Here is a 27,976-nt window from a genome sequence, read left to right as displayed (position 1 = left end):
ATTTCCTAATTTTGATATTAGAGTTAAACTATGTGAGAGTCAACACGAGGGGACACTGGGTGAAGAGGACATGGGACTGCTGCACTAGTTCTGTAGCTGCCTGGGTGTCTATAAGGACTTTGTTTTAAAATTACCTTTAAAACTGTTAAGGACTCTGTGGTACAGCATATGCTTTTCCCTGTCTCCACTCCAAACAAATAAAGTTCATAGCATTATTTAAATAACTATATAGATCATTAAAAATTAAGGTAACTCAGGAAATTTGTTTTAACTCTTTGAGGTCAATGGGCCACAGACTAATCCATTTTATTGTGGTTTTTAATGGATTCCGTTACGTGTTTAATGAGATTATCTCCAACTCACCAAAGTTGAGTACAGTAATCTGAAATAGTCACCATTAATTAAGTTACTAATTCCTAAAAACTGCAATTTGTATATTAAAGTAACTGCTTAAGAATCATATGAAAGTTGTCTTCCATTACGCGTTCATCAGTAAGCTTTCATTTGTATTGAAAGAAAAGGATCAAAGGATAGAATGACATGAAAAAACTCTTCTCATTCTATCCAATAAGATCAATAACATTATTAAATTCACGAAAGTGAAGTGACAGTTGAAGTCACTCAGTAGTGTCCGACTCTTTGCAACCCCATGGGCTATACAGTCCTTGGGATTCTCCAGGCCAGAATACTGGAGTGGGTAGCCTTTCCCTTCTCCAAGGGATCTTCCCAAACCAGAGAAAGAACCCAGGTCTCCCGCACTGCAGGCAGATTCTTTACCAGCTGAGCCACAAGGGAAACCTAAGAACACTGGCATGGGTAGCCTATCCCTTCTCCAGTGGATCTTCCCGATCCAGGAATTGAACCGGGGTCTCCTGCATTGCAGGCGGATTCTTTACCAACTGAGCTATCAGGGAAGCCCATTAAATTCATAAGCCTTGTTTTTAAAAGAAAAGAAAAAATAAACACACTTAGTTTCATTTCTATCCATGAAATGAAATATCCATGTATCCATATCCATGTATCCATGGCTATGATACAAAGGAACCACTTTTCACAGGAGGCAAGATAACAATGCCATTAATACACAAGCCAACCAAAAAATCAGTCACACAACTGGATCACTAGACTGGTGGTGGAAGATCACCTGAAACACTTCCTAGAAACTCCAGGCAAGGGCCTTGGTGAGTGACTGAGCAACAACACACAGACCATAAACTGAGATCCACAGGGCTTTACCACGTGGAGCCAGTAGCTTTCAAGACCTCTAATATGTCCTTAAAACAGCATGTTCTTTTAGCATCTCTGAGCTACAATGCACTCATGAAGCTCTTTTGGATAGGAGGCATTCCAAAAAGGCTCCAGAACCTTATAGCAAGACTGGGTTCTACTCAAGGGCAGAGTGTGTCTTCAACTTATTTGCATCTGTATGAAGAATGTGATGGTACTTGGCATACAGAAGAAATTCTAAAAAATACCAGTAAGATAGCCAAATGAATAAATTTTGCCTTTTGTCTTTTTGTCCCCTGATACAGATAATTTTCATTTCCAGAAACTGACTTGCTCTAAAAAAAGTAAAACTCCTTCAGATCTAAAATAAGCATAACATAATTTATACACACTTGTAAAAAATTCACATTTCAACATGATCAAGCTTCAAGCTGTCTCTTTGTTCCATCCTTATAAATACTGGTAATGATGTTATTAAAACTGAAGTTGCCTGCACTACTTCTTTAGAAACAGAAAATGCTAAGATAAAAATAAACTACTAGACATAATGCTCACATTTACTGTATATAATTTGTTAATTATATATAATTTGTTAATCTTACTTCTGAATTTTTAAATCTTGATGAAACATTAGTAATTTGAAAAACACAATTCAAAAATTAATGTACTTGTTGACTTAGCAGTCTTAACAGCACCTCATGTAACATGACAAAAAAAAAAAAAAAATTCAAGCTTAAGGCATTTAGTAAAAGTCCCCTAAAGAAAGAAATGATTGAACCTTAGTAATGTGCCATATTCTGGGACCACTTTTAAAAGGCAAATTAGGGAAGGATCAATACATTAAGTCTAAGTTGACATACCAATTTAAAGCCATTAACAAAAGAAGAAAAGAAATACTGTTGGAAAAAAACGTTTGAGAGAGACTAAAAACAGCCATAGTGTGGTTGTGGTCAATTTCTTTTCATCAGAACATTCGCTGTATTAATTTTAGATATGTTAATGCAATCTGCTGCAAACTAATTGCAATTGATCCGCAGACCAGCTTCATAGACATATAATACTTATTGACGGTTTCTGCACTGACTCAAAATGAAAGCTGTTTAGAGTCTGTGGCTCTTAAATTGAAAACCAACACAGTGAACATAGTTCTGAAGCCACTGCTGATATTCAAGCCATCACTTCACAAAGTGATCATCTTACAGAATAATGACCTGTATCGGTCAGCTCTAAACTAGGGCCCCTGTCTTGCTCTAAAACTTCATTAACTCAACTTCATTAGTTAAGAATCTGTGATATGTCTAGAGACAAACAAGTTGAGTCTACTTTAGCATTTTCATGAGAAGAAAAAAGAAGAGAAACACTTTCTAAGTAGAAGGATGTTGTAAAGAACGCTGGAAATGTAATCAACTGCTAAATAATAACAATAATAATAATAATGGTTCCACCTATTATTGACTGAGCATGTTCTATGGTTTAGGCATTATAAGTATTCATATTATCTAACAGCCAAAAAATCATGAAAAGTCAAGTATTATTATCTATCTCTGTACTTACCATTAATGCTAACTAACAAATATTCCAAACTGTCCTCCTATCAGGCACTTCCTTGCCTTAGCTGAAGTTAGGTGAGGCCATGCAACTTGTTCCAGGTAATAACGCATGAGTACATATGGTACATGACACATCAGGTCCAGCGTCTGATGGTCAATCTGCTACCCATCCAGGCTCTCTCTCATGACCTGGAGATTGTCAGTATTCAAGATGGCAGCTGATCTATGAGCTAGGGGTTAGAGAAAGGACTGACCATCCCCAGGTGGATCACAATGAATGTGCAGTGAAAAATAAACCTTCGTGGACTTTTAGCCATTGACATTTAGCTATTTGCTGTTGCTGAAGAACTTAGCCCATCTATAGCACCGAACCTGTCCTAATAAAAACCATCTTCAGCTCAGTTCAGTTCAGTCGCTCAGTCGTGTCCGACTCTTTGCGACTCCATGAATTGCAGCACTCCAGGCCTCCCTGTCCATCACCATCTCCCGGAGTTCACTCAGACTCACGTCCATCGAGTCCATGATGCCATACAGCCATCTCATCCTCGGTCGTCCCCTTCTCCTCCTGCCCCAATCCCTCCCAGCATCAGAGTCTTTTCCAATGAGTCAACTCTATCTTACCAGTTAGGAAACCCAGGCTGCAGGGTTGACCACTGCCCCAATATCACAGATGTCTATAACACAGCAAAGCTTCTCTGATCAATGGTACTGACTGACTATATAATACTGTTGATACCCTGTGACTATATTCTGGCCCCACATTCCCAGAAGCCTCTTGGTAATAAAGACTGAGATTGATATAAGCAGGATCATATTCCTGTCTTCAAAAGGCCAACAATCTACCAGAAATAAGATCCTCATGAAATGCTGGCACAGTACATGTAAGGAAAAATGTAGCTGCTCCAGGTTTTGGCAGTAAGGGAAGAGAAGGTATGAGTGGATGCTGACCTAAGACTCTAAAATGGTATAAGTAGTTTGTTTTGTCTCCTAAGAGGAATGACCTATTAAAACCCTATACTATTATCTTCACTGAAGAAGTTAAGAATCTCCAAAGGAATCTATAAACTCTGGAATGTAACGGAAGAGAGTTTAAAGATTATGTGACCCCGTGCCTTTTAGTTGTTTCTGCCTGCTTGCCTTCAAATTTGCCTGTTTGCCTTCAAATCACTTCCTGTGCTCTTTGCAACTGTGTCTGTGTGCGCACTCAGTCGTGTCCAACTCTGAAACCCCATGGACTGCAGCCCAATAGCCTCCTTTGTCCATGGAATTTAAAAGGCAAGAATGCTAGACTGGGTTGCCATTTCTTTCTCCAGTGGATCTTTCCAACTGAGGGATCGAACCTGTGTCTCCTGCATTGGCAAGTGGATTCCTCACTGTTGAGCCACTAGAGAAGCCTTACTGAGGTCCAGCCTCCTCATTTTGTATTCAAAAACTTGAGACCTAAAGATAGGAAGTAATGTGCCCAGAGACCCTACTGTGAAAGGGACTAATTTCAGTGTTCTTTCCTTCTTTCATACAGATTTTGGCAAAGTGACCACATCAGAGACAGCATCATATTCTCAAAACAGCTGAAGTGGGTGGGCACCTGGGTTTGGTTTCCTTCAGGATTTCTGTTGCTCCCTTCCCTTCTGCATTTCTTTGACAAAGCAAGCATTTCTAAGCTTGGAGGGGAAGAGGAAAATACAACTTAAAAGAAAAGCACCACATAAAGATTTAAGGGCCTATGGGAATAAGGGAGTAGAGGCAGAAGAAAAAGAATGAAAAATGAGGGAAAGGACAAAGAGAACCAAGAGACAAAAAGCCAATGACTAAGCAGGCAAAAATTCATGAGAAAACTCAAAGCACAAAATTAGACAGCTACACAGTAGAAAAAAAAAAAAATGACACGACCAAGAAAGCATCTTTCCCCATGGTTTTAAAATTAGAAGTGTAGAGACTACTGAAATAACACCATGGGAGGAAAAAAACACAATAAAGGGGGTATAGAAAGAAATGTCACTGAGCTGGGCGCCCCCATCCCCAAAGAGAGAACACACGAGCCACATCTGCCCATGGGCTCTCCACACGCCCTGTTTTTCTTCAGCCTGACCGTCCATGGTCCTGCTTCACTCAGGAAGGCAGCACAACAGAGACCGAGAAAGAGCAGAAAACTCACTACTAACCAGGAAAATACAACCCACAACAAAAAGGAGAAGCCGTTTTGCCAAAAGTAACAAAGATGCCATTTGATGGGGCAAAACAATGAAGGTCTGATAATGTCATTGGTGATCAAACACCAGAGTGACCAACTCCAAAAACAATGTTGACAGCACCGATGGCAGTAACCAAAACACCCACATTCTCTAAACTGGGACGTCTACTTCTTGAGCGCTTAAACTAGCAGAATACTCACATGTGTACCTGAGATACATACAAGGCTCTTCTGTCTAGTGGTGTACATGATAAAGAGTTTAGTTGAAAGTGATCTAAATGCTCATCAAACAGAAGACTAGTTGATTAAACCACAATATATTCAAGCTATACGAAGCACGGAAAGCTCCTGTAGCAACACACTTCCACTGATATCCATGTGCTCCCTCCATTCTCAGTTCTCTTGTACCTACTGTGCCAAAACTCTGTAGCAACCATGTGCAACCCCTCAGGGCCCTTTTCTGATGGCTACAAGGACTTGGTAGCCACATGTGGAGACAGCGGAGTCTGAGGGTTTGAAACAGCATGGATCATTGAGTTACTATGTGGAGGACCTCTGCCTAAGAGTCACACATTTGCATGAACAAGAAATAAACCTTTGATGTGTTGACCATCTAGATCTCGAGAATAACTTTCTCATTGACTAGTCTAGCCTCATAAGCATGGAGGCCTAACACTGACTGTTCTCCAACACACGTTACTAGAAGAAAGTGGCAAAGTAGAATAACATATATATTTCAAACACACGTGTCCACACACAAAGAAATATTCTGTATCTTTCAAGGATAAACATTATGAATAAGTAGGTATGTAAGAAAAGGGCCAGAAAAAGTTCACCAAACTTGAAATGCCAGTGAATCTGAGGGGGGCAGACCAGGAACATGGTGATCAATGAAAGACTTAACCTAATTTAAATTTAAAACAGACAAAAAATTCATTATTTGTGGAATGAAAATCAATTTACTCAAAAACACTGAGAGGAAGTCATTAAACCTAGGCTTTAACCCAAATGTATAACCTCACTTGCCTAGACAATGAAGGGTTTGCTTGCTTACTTAAATGTAGCAGGGTTTCCTCAAGTGAGGTGTGAAACTGGGGTAGGAAAGCAAAGGCTTGCTTTCTCTGTGACACAGAGCTACCACCTCTAACACATACGCCTGCTATTAGGCAGGAAGAGGCTCTTAAACCTCATTTTGAGCTCTCAAAAGCATTGACAAGAGTGGAATACAAACAAGGAATTAACTATAAACTTGAAAGAATATACATTTCCCTCTCATTACAGGCACGGAAGGCAGATGCTCGGTGGGCTATGGCAGGCCAAGAGTTGGTATCGTTTGCTATATTTTTGTTTTTGCCAATGTTATTCTGCATGCAAATTAGGACCCATAAATCTACCTTAGTCACGTTACCTAGGAAATACTAGACTTCAAATAAATGTGTTGGTGCAATGAAAAGACAGATATAACTTGATGTGTCTCAGTAAGAGTACAATAAAGAAAAAGGTCTGCTTGCTTAAAACAGACTCTGATGAAGTAGCAACTTCACTGATGCCCTGGAAAAGAGATTAAGTGGAACCTGTTTATAACATAATATAATCATAACATAATCATAACAATAATAATAGCACTTTTCTATTTAGCCCTTTATGTGATAATGCCAGCAGATCAACTCCTGCTTCACAAAGAAAACATGCTAAAGAAACAGATAAAGAAGAGCAGCATCATGATTTGAAGCCTAAGCCTATGGAAAGGAAAGAATAATGTCAGAAAAGCGAGCAGGAAAGTGAGTACCAAGACTCTGTTATATTTACTGTGTGTTCAAGCTACAGTGTGGGGCCTTCGTGTGGGTAACCTTTGAAAATATAGCATCCTTTCTGTCCAGAACTGGCCACATGCTATTCACATTATTCCCATTTTGCACACTGTAAGGAAGTTAATTAAGCAATTAACGAGTCCCCTGTGCCTGAGTCCCTAAACTCTAACAGAGGTACAGAGGAAAGCTACCCTCTATGGATGAGAGAAATGGCAGCTGAAATGCGGTTCCTCATTTACAAGGGAGAAAACGAACAGGCCCATCCTTATAGGTTGCTGTAGGGAACTTTAGTACTTTGGCCACCTCACGTGAAGAGTTGACTCATTAGAAAAGACTCTGATGTTGAGAGGGATTGGGGTCAGGAGGAGAAGGGGATGAGATGGCTGGATGGCATCACCGACTTGATGGACGTGAGTTTGAGTGAACTCCGAGAGATGGTGATGGACAGGGAGGCCTGGTGTGCTGCGATTCATGGGGTCGCAGAGAGTCGGACATGACTGAGCGACTGAAATGAACTGAACTGAACTGAACTGAACTAAGGAACTAACTACAAATCAATTAGAACAATGCCCAGTGTATCATAAGCACCAAAAAGAGGTTAGCTACTATTATTTAATGTAGAAAAACAAATCAGGAGAAAAGGGTGACAAGGAGACACTGAGGAATCATTAGAATAAAAATAGTAGGTGACCATATAAACAATAAAGATGGGGAACATATGTGTCTGAAGCAGGGTCCTGGAGCAACAACACCCCATTGTGTGTGGGGACAGTGGGCAGGATGTGGATTGCTTCTGGGGGGAGGAGGAGATTACCAGTTAGAGGGGAATGGACATCAGGTGGGCTCTTTAGTTACCACGGAAACCAGAGAGGAGCATGCTCCTTACTACCCCTTTGATAAGAACAATCAATAGCTGGGACATGGGGCAAGTTCATAGAAAGGTCAGTCAAGTGAGTAGGGTGTAGGTGAAGCAGGCACTGGTCGGACAGGGGATGGACAGAAAGCAAGAGAACAGCCATCTTGAGTGGCCTGCCCATAAAGTGATCAAGAGAAGTAATACTTGAGCTCTTCTTTACAATAAACTATTAGATGAGGATCAGACTAGGAGCCTGAGGCTATTCACGCCTCACTTGCAATACGTCTCTGATAGTACATCTTCTCTAAGGTCCACAGTAAAGGGGGCAGCAACTGTTACAAAAATAAAATAATCTGTCCTACCAGGGAAGAATTGAAAGCTGCCCTTTCAGACTCTCCAGACACTGGATCACAGCCGGTTGCTATTTTAGATTTAATTCTTCTGTGAGTACCTCAACAAAGTATTATATTTTAAGACTACACCAAATACTAGCTGGCCATTGTTGAGTGCCACGAAGCTGCAGAAACTGTATTAGATACTAGAAAAGTACTATGTCAATTAATTTTCACAACCACTCTACAAGGAAACAAACTAGCAGAAGCCCATTTTACACATAAGCAAGTGAAGGCTCAGGAAAGCTAAGTGGTTACAGGCAAAGCCACATTCTAGTCCAGGATTGTGTGTGTCAGACTTGAGAGTCTGTGCTCTTTAGTAAGGCAGAATCCTGAATGGCCTCCTAGCCCACAAAAGTGGGTCCTGGGCAGTGAAATAAACTGGGACAAAAGGAGAAGCGGGAGGTTCCTTTTTGTGGATTTCATTATAGAACAGTACTGAGCTGAACTGGAAAGGAGGTTCAAGGGAAAAATGAGAAGCTCTGAATAAGAGAGAGGTTCCTGAATGGATTTCACTAAGTCAAAAGAATTAAGATGCTCAAAGATACTGCTTCATTCTTTTTATCCTGGGTTCAGCAGAAAAGCAGCACTTTTTTTAAGGAGCAAAGAAATGTAAAACTCTTTGTAGTAAGGACAGATGCCCAAAGGGGGCTTCACTCTGTAACTCCACACTGCTGCTCTGCCAGCAGCAAGAAATAAAGGGAGAGAAAAAATACAACCTCCAAAAATATTAGCATATTAACATAACAGCAGAAACAAATGTATAAAAGGCTCTAAATATCCTGAGAAACAGTATTTCAAAATGCCTGCCTGTTCCCTGGTGAAGAGTATGCCAGTTTGATTATGTTTTGAAGGAAAATCACCTTAAGTTTACACTGTGAACAGAAGTGGGCAAGATTTATTTATATAAAGAAAACAAATTAGGTAGCAAGCATAAACATATGCTTGCATTTTAACTCCTACCAAAGAATTAGGCAGAAGCTATACCTTGTTCATTCACTCAACAATTTTCCAGTGGACTTTAAAACGTGGCAGTAACTATGCTTGGCAACCAGATCAACAGTACAGGCATGTTTTTTGCCATCACAGAGTTTGCATCCTAAGAGAGGAAGCAAGGAAGAAAGATGTGAGCACATAAATGAAGAGTATAATTACAAAGAAGCTTATGAAGGAAATAAAATATGCACAATAAATGATGGAGGCCAACTGTAGATTGAGCAGTCACCTCTGAGGAAATGTCATCCATGCAAAAACCTACAGTCAGAAAGCAGGGAAACATGTGAAGTAACCATGAGAATTCAAGCAGACTGTTCTGATGCAGGAAAGGCTCAGTATGACCAGAACAAGGGGGAATCCTGAAAGGGATAAGGGTGGCAAGGTGAGCAGGGACCAGGCCATGCAGGTGCTTTTAAGCTACAGAGTGGAGTTGAGATTATTTTCACTCACAGGGAGGATGAGAAGATCAAATTCACATTTCAGAAAAATCACTGTGTCTTCTGTTTAACAGAACGAAACCAATTATAAGAGAGCGATATTAAACGAGAATAGAGCCTGCAACTTTTTCTGTAAATAGCCAAATAGTAAATACTATAGGCTTTGAGGCTAGATAGTCTCAGTTGCAACTATTTACCTCTGCTTTTGTAGCACAAGCAGGCTTAGATAATACATAAATAAATGGGCGGGACTGTGTTCCAATAAATCTTTATTTACAAAAACGATGTGGCTAGCAGGCCACAGTTTGTAGAATCCTCAACTAGACCACAGAGAAGGTGGTGGAGATGGAAACAGAAATGGAGGCAGAATTTGGTAATTAAGCAAAGCTTCCTCATGGATTAGATGTGGGGAATAAAGTAAAAAGAAATCTAGTATTAGACACACACATGCACCCAAAAAACACACTCTTTACAAGGTTCGTTCATTAAGCCTGGTGAGGTTTATGTACCTGCTACTCATAAAAAAGCATTTCTTTAGAAACAATCTTAACTTTGGACTTTTTTGCCCAAACTGGCCTTTGCATTACACTTAATTATTGACACTTCTGTACATCATTTCACAACATCAGAGCTGCTGGGTCTTTGATCTTATAACCTTCTTCCATTATTTAATATAGATCCCAGTGGGCAACAGGCAAATGGCCCTCCTACAGCACTCTCCTGCTACAGTGGCCCATATGCAGCTTCTCTCCAAAGAGAAAACAGAAACCCTCCCTTGATTAAAGAGAGAGCAAGCAGAAATAGTAAAAAAAAAAAAGAAGAAGAAGAAGAGGAAATAAAACCTAAAGATTAATAAAATGTAGCATATCCAATGGAATTTCTTAAAATGTTTCGAATGAATAAGCCAGCTCTTTAAATAGATCAACACAAACAAATTTTCAAAGCAAAATAGAGAGAGGGAAAAGAAAGCAAGTGACAGACAAGAAGGGGACACATAAGAGTATGCATACTTAAACAGGAAAAACAATAATATTAAACAATCTTATGGAGATAAAGGGGTTCAGAGCATGCTACCCCCAAAATATGCCATTCAGGCATAAGGATTATTCTAAGCTAAAAGTAAACAAAAAGAAACAGACACAAGAAAAACTCTCTGCTCCCAACTACCTCTCTGTCTTCCTGTCCCTGACACACACATGAACAACAAGGATGGACAGGATGATCCTTCTTTCAATTTTATTTTATTTGAAGTATAGCCAACTAACAACGCTGTGATAGTTTCAGGGCGACAACAAAGGGATTCAGTCTTCCATATACTTGTATCCATTCTCCCCCAAACTCCTTTCCCAAGGGTAGAATGATTCTTAATCCGGGAAGATAAATCTAGACTCACCACAGAAACAGCACCAGAGGGATCAACTCAAGGAACCTACTAACTAGTCCTTACCTCCCATCAGTATCCCCCATCTATTTAACCTTCCACAATTTGCTCCCCCTAGAAGTCCTTTTCCTTCATCCTATCACTCCCCTACAAATTGATTGTTCTGTTAAGAGGCTATAAAAGCCTGAATTCTGATCATCTCTTTAAGCTACTCATCACTGAGTGCTACCATGTGTGTGCACACTGCACCTGTTAATAAACTTTGTTTTTCTCTTTTTTTATCTCAGCCTAATTTGAAGGAACCCAGACAATGAACCGAAGATGGGTAGAGGAAAAGTTTTTCCTTCTGCAACAAGGTGAGTTAACATATCAAAATAGTTTAAAAAATGGCATACCAAGTTTAGAACAGTGACTAAGTTAGACAGTCAGAGAGAGACATGAGTTTGGGGAAGGGGCACCAAGAGACCTCAACAGAATCAAGTACACTTTATGACCTTTATTTAAACATTGTGTGCATATGTGCTTAATTGTGTCCAACTCTTTGCGACATCATGAACTGTAGCCTGCCAAGTTCCTCTGTACACAGAAATTTTCCTGGCAAGAATACTGGAGTGGGTTGCCACTTCCTTCTCCAGGGGATCTTCCTGACCCAGGGATCAAACCTGAGTCTCCTGCCTTGGCAGGCAGATTCTTTACCACAGTGCCACCTGGGAAGCCCATTTAAACATTATCTGAGCAAATATAAAAAGAAAGCAGCATTTGAAACTTCTTCATATTGGACACACATATGACTTGATAGTAATCTCATCATTGCTGCTGCTGCTAAGTCACTTCAGTCGTGTCCGACTCTGTGCGACCCCATAGATGGCAGTCCACCAGGCTCCCGCATCCCTGGGATTCTCCAGGCAAGAACACTGGAGTGGGTTGTCATTTCCTTCTCCAAAGTATGAAAGTGAAAAGTGAAAGTGAAGTCGTTCAGTCGTGTCCGACTCTTCGCAACCCCATGGACTGCAGCCTGCCAGGCTCCTCCGTCCATGGGATTTTCCAGGCAAGAGTACTGGAGTGGGGTGCCACTGCCTTCTCCCAATCTCATCATTACCCATTTTTAACACAAAAAGAAAGCAGCATTTGAAGCTTCTTGATATTGGACACACATATGACTTGATAGTAATCTCATCATTACCCATTTTTTAAATATAGTTATGTACTTAACACAATAAATTTAATAACCATGCCTAATTCCATGAGTTAAGATGGATTTATTAATCAATAAAATACAAAAGAACAAGCCAGAAATAATCTTCATCAGAAGTAAAAAATCAGATCTAAAAGAAATCTGGGATCATGCTGTGCCAATAGCTCACACTGTACATGAGTAACTGAGCTCTGGAGGACTTCTACCCCTGCTGCCAAGCTGTCACCGCCTTATCAAGCCAGCATGAAGCATCCACCCGCGTGCTCAGGCCCTTCCAGCACACAAGCACTACAGCTGTGCAGAACAGGTGAGCTCAGGGAAGCAGGGGAGGATATAGCTTTTGATCCATGAACTGTCTCAGGGCTGTGCCAGGTGGCTTGCTTTTATGTTAGGTTCACATTCATAAAACTTGTCTTTCTGCTCATTTCTAGCATGAGTGAGTAACTCTAGAAGTAATTTCCTGAAAATCAGGTCTCTGTTTCACCTCATAAAAAGTGTGTGTGTTTGTGTGTGTGTGTGAGAGAGAGAGATACTTCACTCACGCAAGTGAGTCTCTGTGGTAGTCTCTGTGGCTTTGGGATTCCAAGAATAGTCTTCATGCAAAGTGCTCACTGGAAAACAAATTCAGAACAGTGGAATAACACAACAGCCAGTGCTCAGCCTTGTATTCTGGGGCCATTAATTGCTCAGCTAATCCCAGCCAATCATTTTATACATTTACACATGCCTCTCAGAGGAGATTACATGTAATACTAAGAAAAGAGAAAATGCTAAGATACTTTTCTTCAGCAACCTTGCCCAAAGGTGTGAGAAGACTGCTTACAAGAACTCCACCTCAAATGAGCTTGTGACCCTGAGTAAGTAAAGCACAGATGTTAGTGAAGCAGAACACCAAATCTTCCAGGATTGCTGGGAGGATATAAACACAGGAGGTCTGTGAAGGTGTTTTGTTACATGTATTCAGCATGGCCATTACCATGAGTCCCATGTATCAACTCAGATTCAGCTCCCCAATAGAGCCCTGCCACCTTCCCCACTCCATTCCCTTCACTGCCCAATTTGTCAGCTCTCCTTAAATTATTCCCTGAAGTCCCTTCCAATAAATTCAGTTGAAAGCTTGCAAGGGGCCAACTTTACTTCAATCAACACACCTGTGCTCCTTCTAACAATCTAAGAGCACTTAATAGTTTAGGATACATTTGAGTTTAATGGGATTTACCTGATAGAAATAAACTTCTCATGGCTTCTTTATAGCAGCAACTTTGAGTGACCTAGCTAACTCAATCTCACAGGTTCACCTGTCACCCTGGCACACTGAAGAAATGACTCGGAGTGCAGTAAATGATCAATCTTTGCTTCGGAAATTCCTGAGATCGTCTGACATTTAGAAGGTTTGCTGTACAGAATGATAATTGGTGTCTGCAAGGTTCCAAGTGCATTATTTGTGTTTAGAAGGAGACTTCATTCTTGTTGATGAATGAAATACTACTACTCTGGGGAGTGAGATCTTAGAATTGTCTATTAAGAAAGTTATCAACACATACAGTATCCCTTTCCTCATGTTTCCACTGGCAGAATTCCCACTTATAGGAGAAACTACAGTCTCAAGTGTTAAATCTGATTGCTCAATATCCCATATAAATGTCCTCCTTAGAAAAATAGACACCAGACTTTTTGATTCATATTAGTCATCTCTTCTCTTGCAATAATCTGAGTTCCTTTAGTCAGAGTTGGAAAGGCAGAGATTGCTAAATTTTACATATATCTGTATAAATAACCCACAGAAGTGAATCTTCAAGGCAAGCTTTCAGAAAATTAGATAACATGAAAATGAAACTTCAAAATAATTCCTGAAAAGACAATTTATCCCACAGCATAGGATACATGACATTCACTTTGTTCCAGGAAACTTTTGAAAGAAATACTGTCATTCATTTGAAAAGTATGACATGATGATAGAAAAACCTGAAAAGCACACACAGACGAAAGGACTTGCAAAATAGACAACATGACACAATATCTGAGCAGCAAAGAAAATAATATTCTAATCATTCTATAGCCTCTTAAAATTGAGGGATTCAAAAGAACCTAAGAAATCTCAAGAAAGTTTAATCCAAATTATTTTTCTTTCAATAACCTAGAGTGAAATGTTATACAATATTACTACAAGTAAACATCTGGTCCAAACTAAAAGTTAACAGAGAAGATGAGAAATAGAACTACAAAATATGATGTACTGGTTGGTAATGCTATGATGAAGGAAGGGTTCAGGAGCTGACAGTAAGAAATGGGCTTAAAAGGGTGAAGCTGAAGATCTGGTGGTCCATCTTTGCCCTACTGTTCATTGGTAGATGACTTTATACCTTCTTAAGTTAAATAAAATTATCAACCATTACAAACCTACAAGGCTGTAGAAAAAAGAAAAAAAAAATGAACAACGTCTATAACATCCCTTTTCAATCTGATCTGGGATGAAGAAATAACACAGAAAGGCAAGAAATGAGAAGATGGTGCTCCATTACTTTCCATGTGGCCAGATTCAGCCAGCATCCAATGGCTATCCCAGGATAAATAGCCTAAATAATTCGCCCTTGGGACTTCCCTGGTGGTCCAGTGGCTAAGACTTCGAGTTCCCAATGCAGGAGGCCCAGGTTCAATCCTTGGTCTCGAGAGTAGATCCTATATACTACAACTAAATCCCAGTACATCCCAATAAATAAATATCAAAAAAAGATAATAATAACTCCTTTCCCTTGTTGGTTGTCAAGCTCTTTTCTGGAGGACCTCCTCCTTTGTCTCTAGTGGAGGACATTCCCCTCAGATCTCGATATCTGTGATTTCCACAGATCTTGGCACATTTGAGGCACCCAACCTTCCCAAGGCAGAGGAAACATCCAAAGGAAATACTGCCAAAATGATGGCTGGAGAAGTGACCTGCCACCTTGAGACAAAGTCCCCTCGCAAAAGCAATCAGACTAGTAAGCATTACCTACCCTACAAGGTTAGAACAAAAGCTAAACAGAGTAGGGACGCAGAAAGGAAGAACACAAGATTGGGCCAAAATGTCTAAAGAAAACAGTCATAGCAGCACTGGAGAAAATAATAGTGAAGGCACCACACTTCGTAGACCAGAAGTTGAGAAAAATCCCTGAAGAATGTCAGGCAAATAAGAACTAGACTGAAAGAATCCCACATCTAAAACAACTAGGAAACGAATTGTACCAGAAGTGGAAGTAATGGATTATACTTTGAACTTGAAGGCTAGTACACAGGGAGCACAGGAGGGGCCAAGGCAACCATTCAGTTCAGTTCAGTTCAGTCGCTCAGTCGTGTCCGACTCTTTGCGACCCCATGAATTGCAGCACGCCAGGCCTCCCTGTCCATCACCATCTCCCGGAGTTCACTCAGACTCACATCCATTCAGTCCGTGATGCCATCCAGCCATCTAATCCTCAGTCGTCCCTTTCTCTTCCCGCCCCCAATCCCTCCCAGCATCAGGCTTTTCCAATGAGTCAACTCTTCGCATGAGGTGGCCAAAGTACTGGACTTTCAGCTTTAGCATCATTCCTTCCAAAGAAACCCCAGGGCTGATCTCCTTCAGAATGGACTGGTTGGATCTCCTTGCAGTCCAAGGGACTCTCAAGAGTCTTCTCCAACATCACAGTTCAAAAGCATCAGTTCTTCCGTGCTCAGCCTTCTTCACAGTCCAACTCGCACATCAATATATGACCAATGGAAAAACCATAGCCTTGACTAGACAGACCTTAGTCGGCAAAGTAATGTCTCTGTTTTTGAATATGCTATCTAGGTTAATCATAACTTTTCTCCCAAAGAGTAAGTGTCTTTTAATTTCATGGCTGCAGTCACCATCTGCAGTGATTTTGGACCCCAAAACATTAAAGCCTGACACTGTTTCCACTGTTTCCCCATCTATTTCCCATGAAGTGATGGGACAAGATGCCATGGTCTTTGTTTTCTGAATGTTGAGCTTTAAGCCAACTTTTTCACTCTCCACCTTCATCAAGAGATTTTTTAGTTCCTATTCACTTTCTGCCATAAGGGTGGTGTCATCTGCATATCAGGTTATTGATATTTCTCCTGGCAATCTTGATTCCAGCTTGTGTTTCTTCCAGTCCCAGCGTTCTCATGATGTACTCTGCATAGAAGTTAAATAAGCAGGGGGACAGTATACAGCCTTGACATACTCCTTTTCCTATTTGGAACCAGTCTGTTGTTCCATGTCCACTTCTAACTGTTGCTTCCTGACCTGCATACAGATTTCTCAAGAGGCAGGTCAGGTGGTCTGGTATTCCCATCTCTTTCAGAATTTTCCACAGTTTATTGTGATCCACACAGTCAAAGGCTTTGGCATAGTCAATAAAGCGAAAATAGATGTTTTTCTGGAACTCTCTTCCTTTTTCCATGATCCAGCTCATGTTGGCAATTTGATCTCTGGCTCCTCTGCCTTTTCTAAAACCAGCTTGAATATCTGGAAGGTCACAGTTCACATATTGCTGAAGCCTGGCTTGGAGAATTTTGACCATTACTTTACTAGTGTGTGAACTGAGTGCAATTGTGTGGAAGTTTGAGCATTCTTTGGCATTGGAATGAAAACGGACCTTTTCCAGTCCTGTGGCCACTGCTGAGTTTTCCAAATTTGCTGGCATATTGAGTGCAGCACTTTCACAGCATCATCTTTCAGGATTTGAAACAGCTCAACTGGAATACCATCACCTCCACTAGCTTTGTTCGTAGTGATGCTTTCTAAGGCCCACTTGACTTCACATTCCAGGATGTCTGGCTCTAGATGAGTGATCACACCATCGTGATTATCTTGGTCGTGAAGATATTTTTTGTACAGTTCCTGTGTATTCTTGCCACCTCTTCTTAATATCTTCTGCTTCTGTTAGGTCCATACCATTTCTGTCCTTTATTGAACCCATCTTTCCATGAAATGTTCCCTTGGTATCTCTAATTTTCTTGAAGAGATCTCTAGTCTTTCCCATTCTGTTCTTTTCCTCTATTTCTTTGCACTGATAGTTGAGGAAGGCTTTCTTATCTCTTCTTGCTATTCTTTGGAACTCTGCATTCAGATGCTTATATCTTTCCTTTTCTCCTTTGCTTTTCACTTCTCTTCTTTCCACAGCTGTTTGTAAGGCCTCCCCAGACAGCCATTTTGCTTTTTTGCATTTCTTTTCCACGGGGATGGTCTCGATCCCTGTCTCCTGTACAATGTCACAAACCTCCATCCATAGTTCATCACGCACTCTGTCTATCAGATCTGGGCCCTTAAATCTATTTCTCATTTCCACTGTATAATCATAAGGGATTTGATTTAGGTCATACCTGAATGGTCTAGTGGTTTTCCCTACTTTCTTCAATTTAAGTCTGAATTTGGTAATAAAGAGTTCATGATCTGAGCCAGTCAGCTCCTGGTATTGTTTTGGTTGACTGCACAGAGCTTCTCCATCTTTGGCTGCAAAGAATATAATCAATCTGATTTCAGTTTCACCATCTGGTGATGTTCATATGTAGAGTCTTCTCTTGTGCTGTGGGAACAGGGTGTTTGCTATGACCACTGCGTTCTCTTGGCAAAACTCTGTTAGTCTTTGCCCTGCTTCATTCTGCATTCCAAGGCCAAATTTGCCTGTTACTCCAGATGTTTCTTGACTTCCTACTTTTGCATTCTAGTCCCCTATAATGAAAAGGACATATTTTTTGGGTGTTCATTCTGAAAGGTCTTGTAGGTCTTCATAGAACCGTTCAACTTCAGCTTCTTCAGCGTTACTGGCTGGGGCATAGACTTGGATTACTGTGATACTGAATGGTTTGCCTTGGAAATGAACGGAGATCATTCTGTCGTTTTTGAGAGTGCATCCAAGTACTGCATTTCGGACTCTTTTGTTGACCATGATGGCTACTCCATTTCTTCTGAGGGATTCCTGCCCGCAGTAGTAGATATAATGGTCATCTGAGTTAAATTTACCCACTCCAGTCCACTTTCGTTCGCTGATTCCTAGAATGTCGAAGTTCACTCTTGCCATCTCTTGTTAGACCACTTCCAATTTTCCTTGATTCATGGACCTGACAGTCCAGGTTCCTATGCAGTACCGCGCTTTACAGCATCGGACCTCACTTCTATCACCAGTCACATCCACAGCTGGGTATTTTTATTTGCTTTGGCTCCATCCCTTCATTCTTTCTGGAGTTATTTCTCCACTGATCTCCATATCGTGTTGGGCACCTACTGACCTGGGGAGTTCCTCATTCAGTATCCTATCATTTTGCCTTTTCATAAGGCAACTATTAGGGTAACTTAACTGATGTCAGGTAGTATAAGATATGTGAGACAAAAAGCGGTGTTTTGGGGCACCTGGGCCCAAGGGCTGACACAGTGGCCCGGGTGCCCCCTGACACCTTGGGAAGAGACTGGTTGCTGGCGCGTTCCATAGGGATACATGTTCGTCCACTCCCCACAGCCACTGACAGCAGGGTGCTGTAAGATCAAAGTCAGCAATAAACAGTGGAAGCTCACCAACATCAGGAAAGAGAAACAAAGAAAATAACTAATATCTGAGAGAAAAAACTCATATAGAACAAAGCACAAAACTGTGCCTTAAAAAAATAATACATCAGACATGTCACAGAATAATGTAGCAATTAAAAAATTTATCTAAAGATCTTGAAATTTTTTATTGATCAGTGGAAAAAAACAGGCAAGAAGAGATCCACCGAAAGTAAATATTTTCAGGAGATAAATTAGTGAACTAGAAACTGGAGGACAGAAGTTCATGGTCAAATATCTGCCAAATACACCATTTTACTTCATTACTTACAAATTCTCAACACATATTATCTTACTAAAGGTTCTGAGAAGTCCAATCATTTAAAATCATGCATATTTAGATATATTTCACAGTTTTCCCCAAACCAATTTTCACTTGACATTTGCTTTAGATCCCATGGAACTAGTTACTCCCTTAGGAAATACCATAGATTGCAAAAAAATTCAAGTACACAACTAACCATAATATCCGATGGAAGGAAACAGGAGTTGTTTCACCTTTGTGTGAAAGTATACATTTGTTTTTTCAGGTATTTCCACTTATCTTATTGTTCTGCACAACCTCTTTGGGATTCAGTGCAGAATGAGGACCCACACTTCAGCCTTATCACTATGTGCCAGTTATTAAGCTATTTTTAATCAGTTCTGAAACCTCTCGTCTAGGTGCCCACCACTCTGCTAACTCAAACTCTGCAAATCACTTTTTCCTTTGCCAGCCGGCTTCCCATTATGTTCTGCCAATACATGGCACCACTGCAAGATGAGAAGGCTGGAGGATGGAGAAAGCATCCCCTCCTTTCAGGGTATGATATTCCTTCATGAGAGCTCCGAGCCACAGCTCTTCACCCTGGCAGTATCAGCTGGTTCCAAGAGCACCTGCTTTCAGTTTACAAGGTTTTGCCTATATTCCTAGACTAGCCTCAGAGCCATTGGAACCCAGCCAGGCAGTGCCTCTTCCTGAATGCTCTGGGTCCCAGCACTGCAGGATTCCTTCTGCCCATTTCCAAGTTCTTGGAGAGTTTATTCCAGGGGTGGTAGCTGCTTCCTACAATTACAATCTCTGCTTTAGTCAGGGTTTGCTTTTGTCCCTGCAGTCCTCCCAACATTTCTTTAATCAACTTGCTACATTAAATTATTCTTGTTAAAATAACTAGTGTAGTTGACTGAACTCCAAATGAAAAAAGCAGGAGTGGAAAAGTATGAATACAGAGAAATTTAGACAATGCTGTTCCCGTTTGATGACTCCTTATCTGTGCTGCTGCTGCTTTGAAGTCGCTTCAGTAGTCGCCGACTCTGTGCAACCTCACAGATGGCAGCCCACCAGGCTCCCCAATCCCTGGGATTCTCCAGGCAAGAACACTGGAGTGGGCTGCCATTTTCTTCTCCATATCTGTAACTAATATTATATGTTTATAGGGCTAGAATGTCAAGTCCATCAGGCCCAGACTTGTTTGTTCACAGATGACTGTTCAGTGCTTAGAGCACTGTATGATACATAGCAAGTACTCAATTCAGTTTTTTATGGAATGAATGCCATGTGTGGACATTCAAGATGGACAAAGGTACATCAACTCCCAAAATCTCTCAGGAAGACCCTGATATATAGTTGGAAGGAATATTTTGACAAGGTATTTGGGATGAACTTTCTTGTTTATATATTGTCTCTTACTGCTTTCTCACTACAATTGCAGAGCTGAGTAGTCACAACAGAGAATGCACGGCTACAAAGCTTAAAATACCTACTATATGGTTATTGACTATGCCAAAGCCTTTGACTGTGTGGATCACAATAAACTGTGGAAAATTCTGAAAGAGATGGGAATACCAGACCACCTGACCTGCCTCTTGAGAAATCTGTATGCAGGTCAGGAAGCAACAGTTAGAACTGGACATGGAACAACAGACTGGCTCCAAATAGGAAAAGGAGTACATCAAGGCTGTATATTGTCACCCTCCTTATTTAACTTCTATGCAGAGTACATCATGAGAAATGCTGGACTGGAAGAAACACAAGCTGGAATCAAGATTGCCAGGAGAAATATCAATAACCTCAGATATGCAGATGACACCACCCGTATGGCAGAAAGTGAATAGGAGCTAAAAAGCCTCTTGAGAAAAGTGAAAGAGGAGAGTGAAAAAGTTGGCTTAAAGCTCAACATTCAGAAAACAAAGACCATGGCATCTTGTCCCATCACTTCATAGGAAATAGATGGGGAAACAGTGGAAACAGTGTCAGACTTTAATGTTTTGGGGTCCAAAATCACTGCAGATGGTGACTGCAGCCATGAAATAAAAAGACACTTACTCCTTGGAAGAAAAGTTATGACCAACCTAGATAGCATATGCAAAAGCAGAGACATTACTTTGCCGACTAAGGTCTGTCTAGTCAAGGCTATGGTTTTTCCTGTGGTCATGAATGGATGTGAGAGTTGGACTGTGAAGAAGGCTGAGCACGGAAGAACTGATGCTTTTGAACTGCAGTGTTGGAGAAGACTCTTGAGAGTCCCTGGGACTGCAAGAAGATCCAACCAGTCCATTCTGAAGGAGATCAGCCCTGGGGTTTCTTTGGAAGGAATGATGCTGAAGCTGAAAGTCCAGTACTTTGGCCACCTCATGAGAAGAGTTGACTCATTGGAAAAGACTCTGATGCTGGGAGGGATTGGGGGCAGGAGGAGAAGGGGACGACCGAGGATGAGATGGCTGGATGGCATCACGGACTCGATGGACGTGAGTCTGAGTGAACTCCGGGAGACGGTGATGGACAGGGAGGCCTGGCGTGCTGCGATTCATGGGGTCGCAAAGAGTCGGACATGACTGAGCGACTGAACTGAACTGAACTGAACTGATGGTCTTTGAAGAAACAATTTGATGACTCCTGTCCTCAATATAAGATGAGGACAGGTTACTTGAGAATCCAGAGAAGGAAACTGCATCCTCACACCCTCTATCATTAGCGCTGAGAGTCCCACAGCAGAGTTTTTTTACCTCACTAGCTAAGAGAAAGCATACATGAGGCTTTCCAGGGCAGATACAGTAAGACACTACTTCATTAAGTAAAGTCAAGCTATGGATTTTGATAAGTCTTTCTGACTGGCATCAGTAACATCTTGTTAGCCCAAATGTCCTTTCTCACCAGCCCAGATCATGGAAGAAGAGGTCTATTTGTAGAGGGACAGGGCAAAAGAAAAGGGAGGGGTATTGTGGGTATGCTGTTTTATTTCCCAACTGAGAAAATGCAAAACAGCCAGGAATTAACTCAACATGTGATTCCATTACAGGGAATAAGATGGAAATTCTCACCCAGAAGCTATCAAATCCAAGTTTTGAGCACATTTTCTGCAGAGTACCACATATAGTCAATTTCCTTGAGAATAGTTCCTTCTCTAAAACTGCACAAGTAGAAGGAGCATGAGAAGCTCCAGACTGTAAATCTTATTTTGCTAAGCCTTTCTACAGCGATTCCAGAGGTGCTCCTTCTCCTCCCACTAATATCAGATTATGATCAGAAAGTCTCAAGAGCAGACACTAATTTTCACAAATCCTTATCTGTATTAAGAACTGAGAGACTGCGTCCCATTATTGATGGAAAAGGAAGACTAATGATGAGCAGAGTTCCCTAACCTCATCTCATCACTGAACAGCAGCAGATCCAGCAGCAGTACCAGCTTTTTCAACCACACAGAACTTGCCTAACTCAGCTTATTCAATAAACAACCTCTAAATAGTTTATTTAAATGTATAGGTGTGGCTTATAAAGTAAACTTTAAAATACACAGAATGCTACACCCCAAACTAGCAAGGGTGCTCTCTTCTGAGGAAGGGCACAGGGTGTAGGAGATTTTATTTTTGTTATAACACCCAGTGATTTTAATTCTGTACCAAAGGCATAAACTACTTTTTCAAATGAGTAATTTTCTCCAGAAAACCTTTCCCGATTTCCTAAATCAGGATTCAGCAGACCACAGTCCATTGGACATATCTACCCACCAGCCAATTTTGTAAATAAAGTTTTATTGGCATACAGCCCCATCTATCCTTTTATATTTTGTCAAGGGCTGCTTTCACTTTACAGTTGATAATAGTTGAGTGGTTCCAATAAAGAATGTAAGGAGCAGAAGCATAAAATATTTACTATATGGTCCTTTAGAGAAAATATTTGCTAACCTAAAACCTATATCAGCATTTCACTTCTAGCTTAATCTTTCTCACCGAAGTCCATCATTTTCCCTCACAGCATCTCTCAAAGTGCGACTGATGACATATTTGTGTGATCTGTCAATGTTTGGGCATCCCAAGAAACTATGATGGCCTCAAAGGCACATACCAGGCCTGATGGCTTCACCAATGCATCCCTCGTGCCTGGTCAGTCCTGGTGTGTACAAAGCACTTCATAAGTATTGGCAGAGTGATAACAGTTTATTAGATATAAAGACCACAGATAAAATGATCTCAACCTTAAACCGGGGCCACCAAACTGCCTTCATAGGAGACAACAACAGTTCTTGTGATGCTAAATTAGACAAGGTCAGGCACTTTCTGAGCTAAGCCATTTCCTTCTCCAAGCAGTTCGGTATTCATGTTTTTAGAATGATCCAATTTTCAGTCTACAAGCCCACCACTTATCTCTAAGACTACAACAATGAAAAGTTTCTTTCTACATTTTGCCATATATTACATACAAATCACAGTTCAAACAAACACAAACTCTACAAGGAAGATGTACCTCAGAGTACATTTATTTAGCACCTACTATGTGTCAGCCATGCTTAGACACAGAGGATGGTGGAAGGTCATGAACTCTGCAAAGACCTGCTTTTGAGCCCTTGCCCTACTATGTTGATGACCATGACCATTAACAGGAAGTGACCACAGAGATAACTGTCCCAGTACATAAATTTAGAAACAGGAAGGTAGGAAGAGGATTATCCCCAACTTCAGGTGAAAAACTGAAGCACAGAAGACTAGACATGTTTCCAAGGTCTCAAGAATTCTAACCAAATTTGTGGAGCTCATGAGCTTAATCACTATCCTGTCAGGTTACCATCTGTCATCAATGAGATCCTCCCCTTGAAGTATGAGTCATAGTGCCTAACACGAAGAAGACACTCAATAAATGCTTTTACTACTATGACTATTATATTGTCGTAAACATCTACAGTCAATAAAAGAATCTGTTTGGTACTCCACAGATGTAACGGATGTGTACAAAAATGCTTCATAATTCTTCACATTCAAATACAAATTTGAACTGTATGGTTTTGCTTTTCCACTGCCTCTACCCCTAGAACCCATAAGTGTAAAGGGATGAATTTACAGGTACCACATTCTTTAATTAATAAGCTTAAGCCAGAAACCAAAAAGCAAGGACAAATTAATAATGAAAAGTTAAATGTTTTTAAAGTTATTCAAAAGGACATGATTATGTTTTTCTGGCTGTTTTACAGGCTGATTCAGGTAAAATTTCTCTAATTCCATGCTAGATGGAGTACTTACTATCAAGATGTATCCATTAAATATTTATTATATCAATATTCAAAAACATTGCAATACACTGCAATCAATTTCTGAAGTGAAGTCATTTACACAGAGGTCAACCTTTAAAATACAGAAACAGCACATGAATTTTGCATGTTTTCATAAAGGAAGTTCTAAACCAAAATCCATATGACTCCTTCACTGTATATTTGATTTCCTCATGTCTTATAACCTATGGAATAGTGTAAATCCCCAAGTATACATGAAATTAAGGACATATTCCATAATGAAGTGCCAGGAAAACATTTAGTTGTAACAGCAAAAGCTGTAATCAGTATCAGTTAAAAAACAATGCTTCCTATCAGTGTCAACAACTTTTCCCAGCAATAGTAAAGCCTAAACTTGTCTAGGGCTTCCCTGGTAGCTAAGTTAGTAAAGAATTCGCCTGCAATGTGGGAGACCTGGGTTTGATCCCTGGGTTTGGAAGAGTCACTGAAGGAGGGCATGGCAACCCATTCCAGTATTGTTGCCTTGAGAATCCCCATGGACAGAGGAGCCTAGTGGGCTACAGTACATGGGGTCGTAAAGAGTTGGATACAACTGAGCAACTAAGCATGGCACAACACAAACTTGTCTAGGCAAATACACAAAAATAAGATCTCAATAGACAGATATTTAATGCTCTGGGTAGCATGGGAGGAGCCTTCAAAGGCAAAGCTGTATAAATATGGTTCTTACTCAGTGCACTTCCCTTCCTTAAAGGATGGAATTCTCTCCCGTATGGAATTCTCTCTCTTCCTCACTTTATCAATAACATCATCAAATATTTTAATACTGTTGAATTTTTTTCCTATTTTGTCAACAAGTTATCATTGTTTTAAATTTTATCCATTAGTCCAATACTAGCTACTCCATTACTAGATGAAGTGTCTATTCTATAACCATGGTGTTCAGAAGACAAAGTTTCAGACGTGGTCTGCACAATATAGAACAGAGAAGAAACCCCACATCTCCATCCTGGACATCCTCTGAAAGTTATGTAAGCCTTTTGTATCCAGAGAGACCCAGAGTCACCTCATTAGTAAATTTCGGTGCTCAGTGTATCATAAAAGCTCTTTGGTACGTTTTTCAATTCTTGACTTCAGGACCACTACCGTCATCAAGGTTCTGTAAGCCTGTGAGCAGATGTCCAAAACTCTAGCCTAAACAAAGTGAACTATTATTTCTCTTACTTTCTTTTCTTCTTTTCATTCTAACTGACTATACTCAATAATTTGCTCAATACAAATAAAAATTTCACTGGTACTTTAGTCACAAGAGTCAAAAAACTGTTGCCTAGATAGAATCTAACTTAACTAAGACAGGCTAACTACTCACTGCACTGGTTAATCATCTCTTTAACTAAACTAGGCTTCAATCTTTGGGACACAAGTATTTCTTAATCTTATCCCTACCAACATCATGCCAGTAAACCTGACAGGACACAGTGGCAGGAAAACGGTATTTGTCACATCTGCTTTGCTGAGGAGTCTACTGGAACTCGGTCCAGACGATACCCATCTCCCAATTCAAACCAAACTTCTCTGAGAGTGTGTACATGTGTATATACCATACCAACCTATCTTCCTCTTCACTTGGCTCCTGGCTTTACCACTTTATAGATATATATCCAACCGCTGGGGCTTCCCTGGTGGTTCTGTGGTAAAGAATCCACCTGACAACGCACGAGACGTGAGTTTGACCCGTGGGTTGGGAAGATCCCCCGGAGAAGGAAATGGCAACCCACTCCAGTATTCTTGTCTAGGAAATTTCGTGGACAAATGGTCCTGGCTCCCTGCAGTCCATGGGGTCATAAAGAGTCAGACACGACTTAGCGACTAAACAATTCAACCTCAACTATAAAATAAGAATAATAAAAAAGGATTACCAAGAGAATAAAATCAGTTACTATATAAAGTGCTTAGAACAGTGCCTGTTGTGTAATGAGGGCTCAGAAAATATTAGCTGTTACCACTTATTATTACTGTGATTTTTGTAATATAGTCAACACTGCTACCAACACCATGCTGAAGAGCCAACAAACGAGGTAACCATGGCATTAGTACACATGGGGGCAATCTTCACAACACACCAGTAACTGTGCACAAGAAGTGGGTGGGAATTGTGGCAGAACCATCATTCTTAAAAATCTCATATCAAACTCCTGCCTTGGTAGGCTTTCCACTATTTCTAAATATATTAGATCTCTTTCCTGCCTTTTAAGCCCAAAAACTCTGAACTCTGAACGAAGCACACAAAACTCAGACAGGCAACTGAACAGTGGGAAAAGAAGCATATTTACATTGCGTGTATCAGACACACATTATAAAAAAAAAGCTGAGTTCTCAGAGAAGAGTGATTCACTGGTGACACATTCAGACTCAGACTCAAACTCCCTCTTGGCGGCAGTTCAGATCTTAGTTCAGCCTTTTCACTTTAGCTGGGCCACCTGCACTCAGCATGTATCCTTCAGGGGGAACCTTCTGATCTGCACAGTTTATGCACAGGATCCAGGACTCACCCCTTGTCTCTCTCCTATTCAGGATACCCCACCCTACTTTCTAGTTGCTGTCCTTATCCTTAACTCTGTTCTCTGTTTCTTCAGAGCAGAAAGACTAGAAGCTTTCTACTGGAGTTATACATATCACTGTGACCTGCTTTTGGGCTGCCCTGGTGGCTCAGATGGTAAAGAATCCACCAGCAATGAGGGAGGAACTGGGTTTGACCCCTGGATTGGGGTGTGACTTGTTATCAAGAAAAATCTTGGAAGTAAAAACTGGGAATACAGTATGCCTGTCTCTTCCAATTTCAATTCTCTTCTGGGATCCCTGTGCTTTTCTTCACTCTCCAGAACATTCAAGTTCTTTCTTTTTGCATTTTGTCCAGAACATATAGTCAGTAGCTACGGAAAGTTCAGCCTGTTAAGAACTTTATTTTTGTTGTTCAGTCACTCAGTCGCATTCAACTCTTTATGACCCCACAGACTGCAGCACACAGGACTTCCCTGTTTTTCACTATCTCCCGGAGTTTGCTCAACTCACGTCCATTGAGTCGATGTTGCCAGCCAACCATCTCATCCTCTGTTGCCCCCTTCTCCTCCTTCCCTTAATCTTTCCCAGCATCAGGGTCTTTTCCAATGAGCTGCCTCTTTGCATCAGGTAGCCAAAGTTAGGAGTTTACATGGCCATGCTGCAAACAGAGACTGTCTGATACATATGCAGTAGGAATTCAACCAGAGATAGTCTTTATGAGTTCATGCTACTAAAACAGGAAAGAGTCCTCATCTTAAGAAAGGAGTCACTTTTAAGAACAAACTCCAAAGAAATGAACAAAGACTAGTCAAGGAGTACGCCCAGTAATTTGTTCTGAGGTGCACACACTGAGAAGTGGATAGGGGACTGGAATGCAAAAGTAAGAAGTCAAGAAACACCTGGGGTAACAGGCAAATTTGGCCTTGGAATATGGAATGAAGTAGGGCAAAGGCAAATATACAGTTTTGCCAAGAGAACGCAGTGGTCATAGCAAACACCCTCTTGCCACAACACAAGAGAAGACTCTACACATGGACATCACCAGATGGTCAACACTGAAATCAGATTGATTATATTCTTTGCAGCCAAAGATGAAGCTCTATACACTCAGCAAAAATAAGACCAGGAGCTGACTGTGGCTCAGATCATGAACTCCTTATTGCCAAATTCAGACTTAAATTGAAGAAAGTAGGGAAAACCACTTAGACCATTCAGGTATGACCTCAATCAAATCCCTTATGATTATACAGTGTTAGTGAAAAATAGATTTAAGGGACTAGATCTGATAGAGTGTGTGATGAACTATGGATGGAGGGTCGTGACACTGTAT

The 27,976-nt window shown here is 40.7% G+C and overlaps 1 protein-coding gene across 1 annotated transcript in view; it reads right to left on the bottom strand.

The window, feature by feature from the left end:
- The window catches only part of SUCLG2 (succinate-CoA ligase GDP-forming beta subunit), a 290,329-nt gene that overhangs the window by 217,763 nt on the left and 44,590 nt on the right, over positions 1–27,976 (bottom strand). The window lies entirely within an intron of this gene.

Source organism: Capra hircus, chromosome 22 (genome assembly GCF_001704415.2).
Source record: "Capra hircus breed San Clemente chromosome 22, ASM170441v1, whole genome shotgun sequence".
Lineage (NCBI taxonomy): Eukaryota > Metazoa > Chordata > Mammalia > Artiodactyla > Bovidae > Capra > Capra hircus.
The sequence above is the reverse complement of the archived record's forward strand: the minus strand, read 5'-3'. Positions and strand labels throughout refer to the sequence as shown.